The sequence below is a fragment of the Cololabis saira genome, chromosome 16 (assembly GCF_033807715.1).
Source record: "Cololabis saira isolate AMF1-May2022 chromosome 16, fColSai1.1, whole genome shotgun sequence".
Lineage (NCBI taxonomy): Eukaryota > Metazoa > Chordata > Actinopteri > Beloniformes > Belonidae > Cololabis > Cololabis saira.
In genome coordinates, this window is record NC_084602.1 from 28,854,724 (window position 1) to 28,859,169 (window position 4,446).

The window sequence follows — 4,446 nt, forward strand, 5'->3', positions numbered from 1 at the left end:
CTTGTTCATTTTTTTTCTTATACATCTGTTTTGAAATAAGAGACCAACTTGGCTCTGTTACTCCTTTCTGTTGGCTTCATTATTGTTTATTTAATTGGATCCCCATTAGCTGCCACCAGAGTGGCAGCTACTCTTCCCGGGGTCCACACACAACAAAACATCACATAAGACACAATAAATCAACAAAATGTAAACACAACAAGACATCAACAAAACATCACATGAGACACAATAGATATCATGTCTGACAAAACATCAAAACAATAAAAACAAGTAAAGCAAACACAAAAACAATGCAAGACATAAAAACAAAACGTAAAAACAAACGGTATAGGCTTCAAATGAAAACAAACTAAAGTACACTAAAACTAACCATCACAATACATTAAACTATATCCCATCTAATTCCCTCAGATTTAGATAACATTTGGATTCAAATGAATGTGTTTTTTAAAACGTTTTTTAAAACTTGCCTTAGTCGGTGCTTCAATAATCGTAATAGGCAAACTTGTTCCACACAGAAAGAGCCCGATATATTATGGACTTCCGGACTGCATCTGTTCTGGATTTTGGTTTCACTAAAGAACCTCTTGTCGCCTAGTGGTGATCTCTTACATAATGTAATTGTGAATACAGACGGTTTGCTGTAGAAGATGTTTCTGAAAAAAACCATTAAGTTACAAGCCAACCTCTCCTGGACTCTGAGCCATGAGAGACTGGCATGCAAACTTTCAGTACTCTGTCTCACACCTGATGGACAACACAATGCAAGCCTTGCAGCTTTATTCTGAGCAATTTGAAGCTTAGAGAGGTCTTTTTTGGCTTCACCCGACCAAATTGGTGAGCAGTAATCAAGGTGAGATAACACTAGTGCTTGGATCACCAGCACTCTAGCGGCAGGAGTAAGAAAACCAGAACATGTTCTGATACATGCTACACCCTGTACCCATTTTCTTGACAACATTCTCAATATGTTTCCCCCAAGACAGCCGCTCATCAAGTGTGACACCGAGCAATTTAGCCTCTTGAACCTTTTCAATACCCGAACCTTTGATAAGACCAACTGATTGTTATTATTAGCAGCATGTTTGGCACCAAACATGATGCTTTTAGTCTTTGCCACATTATAAACACGTCCCCAACTGCACTCCATCTAGGGTTGCCACGTTTCAGAAATAGAAATAAGGGACGCCCTGATTTCAGCAGCGCAGGAGCCAAAAAAAAGCCCCAAAACTTCTAAACTGAATAAAAATGTGTTTATTTTATATGAAAAAACTAAATGCTTTGATTTAAAGTTTAAAGTGCTTTAATAGCATTGAACTTGCATGACTGTACAGACAGACAACCATACTAGCAACTGAAATATCCTCCTATGCTGTGTACGTCCACATCAGCCCAGATGTAGAATATAGCCTACAGGTGAAGAATATGGTGTAAAAGTTAATTTATTTCAATAATTCAACTAGAATATGGTGTAAAAGTTAATTTATTTCAATAATTCAACTAGAATATGGTGTAAAAGTTAATTTATTTCAATAATTCAACTAGAATATGGTGTAAAAGTTAATTTATTTCAATAATTCAACTAGAATATGGTGTAAAAGTTAATGAAAATACGGTACAAATCGTGTCCCGTATTAGTTCAATACGGGACGCAACATTTTTTTCTCAAATAAAGGACAATTCCGTATTTTACGGGACGGGTGGCAACCCTAACTCCATCCCACCTCAGACAGACAGAAAGGAGAACATACGAGATCCTGTGAAGTGACACGAGCAAATCCAGGGTTTACCAAAGTGAGGTCAAATGAGCAGGAGCCTCTGGAAAGTTTTTGGAGGGAAAAAACCCCAACAGAAATCACATTCATGTTTTCAAGCTGTGGTGTTTTGTTTTTGCTGTTGTCATGGTACGTAACTGAAGCACTTTGTTATTCATATTTAATGAAAAGTGTGCCCTTCCTGAAGGGCGCAAAACAAACAGAAAAGAAAAGCGGTACTCCACACAGTCCACCACAGAGCGGCAGTAAGGCTTTGACGAGCAGGATTCATAATTGTTTCAGCGGTTGTAACTTTTAACTCTAAGCTAAGCTTGAGTCGGTTATCAAATTTAGTAAATGTTATTGGTCATTGTGGCACTATATCATTCTCCTTGTAAACTGGGAACTCCTCAGCCAAGACATGCTTGTTTACAATTCTCTCAGCAAGGAATATCCCGCTGTGGCTTTCACTTCCACCGAAAGACACCCTTTTACAGTAAACGAGAGGCATCTGAGCCAACGCCCCCCCGCTGATCCAATGCAGAAAGAAAGTATAGTCTGCAGGGATGATTACAACTAGAGTTTCTCCAAAGATGAGGGAGAGATGGAGAAATAGTGTGGGCGGCCCGTTTTTGGATGCTCTCCAGGTCATTAAAGTGTTGTGTTTCAGCCTCAGACGCTCTCGGCTCCCTGCTCCTGAGACTTGGCATTTACTTGTTATTCACAGAGAGGAAATACACTCGGACACAAACAGACCGTGCCTGTGTGTGTCTGTGTATATGTGTGTGTGTTAATGTGAGGCAAGATTCAACACAACCGGCTGGCCGTCATTCAGACCACACAATCGTTACGAGCAGAGTGGGTGTATTAGTGCAATTGGGTAATAAAGGTGAGGCCGGGGAGGGAGGGAGTGGGGGCTAAGTGTTGTTTTAAGCATGTTGGATGTGTGTGGGTGTGCACTTGTCTGCTTTTGTGAGGTCAGTTTGAATTTCAGAAGTAAGGACCGAGCATTTTGTAAAATTGAGAAGACATTTTGGGCCAGTTCACACCTTTTGGATAGACTTCAACGGGCAGTTTGGGGGTTCAAACTTCCTCTTGAGGGTTAGGGTTTGGTGCAGATTAGCAAGGAGCAGATGTGCATTAAACACCAGGAGAGGGAGCCAACAACCAACAGAGCTAGCGAACAAACACAGGAACCCACTTCAAATGATTTATAATGGCACTGCCTTTGCTGCGATGAGAAAAAAACCTTCCATGTGCCACATTTTATTTGATGAACATTTTATTTCTTGCCATTAAGCTTTCCCTTTTAAAAAGTCATTCAAGCAGCTGTGTATTTTTTCTCCGCTCATTTGCTCAGTTGAGCCGTTTCTTTGGCATTGACTCTTTCCCCGCACTGCCAGTTCACCTTGCAGCTTTTACACAACACCCATTTATACAGCTGGCTAAATATTTACTCTGGTAAAGTAGCTCGCTCAAGGGTACACAGTGATATCCCAACTGGGTTTTGGACCTACAATGTGTGAAAAACCTTCTCTGCACATGGACTCCCTGCACCTGACATTTGATGTGGCTGTAGGTCTGCGTGTTTGATTTATCGTGTTGACTGACAGAAGGCAGCACCATATGGATTTTAGGGTTCAAACCACTGATCTGCCCTGAGCTGCAGACACTGTATACAGTTTTAAAGAACAAACATCTTTTTGTATGTTACAGTCAGCACTGGTACCCAAAAGTAGGTTGTGCAGATGTTTTGCGTCCGACTTTCTCGGCTTGTGACCCATGAGTCGCATTCAGTAGCAGATTGTGATCAGGTTAAACAAAGAGGGATCTTATTTTTGAATTCCAATCATTCACATAAAAAATAAAGAAGACAACAAACATTGGGATTTTTTAAAGATGTTTAAGCTGTTTTTCCCCCCAGTTTTTTGTCTTATGACAGCTTGTGACGGGTTTATGTGGTCATGGAAGGGGTGTCATGTGAAGAGGTACACGCCATGGAAAATGTTGACTTTTTAGAAAAAGTTCTGAACAAACGAGTGCTTGAATAGTGCGTTTGAGTGGTGGTGCAACACTTGAGGGGGATGGGGAGGGTAGTAAATCTCTATTACAGCCACATTTAATAAGGTTAGTACCAGAATGTGCCAGTGGCTAGAACTTCCTCAAGGAATGACACGTTATCTGTCTAAATTAAAGCAGTGATGTCAAGGCTCCAATGTGTGTGTGTGTGTTAGGGCTGTTCGATTAATCGATTTTAAATCGTAATTGCGATTATGTAATTAGAACGATGTTAAAACGTGAAAATCGTAAAATTTTTCACTTTTTTTTTATTTAATTTTTTTTTTTTTTACCTTGTCTGCACACATATTAATGATTGATACCATATTAATGATTGATGGAAATACCTCTCAATACCTGCGACAAGTGCCCCATCGGAGAGGCTCTTTAGTGTAGGAGGGGGCGTTGTAACATGCCACCGGGCATCCCTCAAGCCAGATGCGGTAGACCGGCTCGTGTTCCTTGCAAAAAACTTGCAAATGTGAATAGCAAATGTAATGACTGACATTACACACCTCTACCTCCTTCATGGGTTGCATTATTATTTAGCATGCAAAGACCCAGTTTAGTTTAATTAGAAAATGTCTTGTTTTATTTAATTGGAAATATAACTTACTGTATGTTTGCAAGT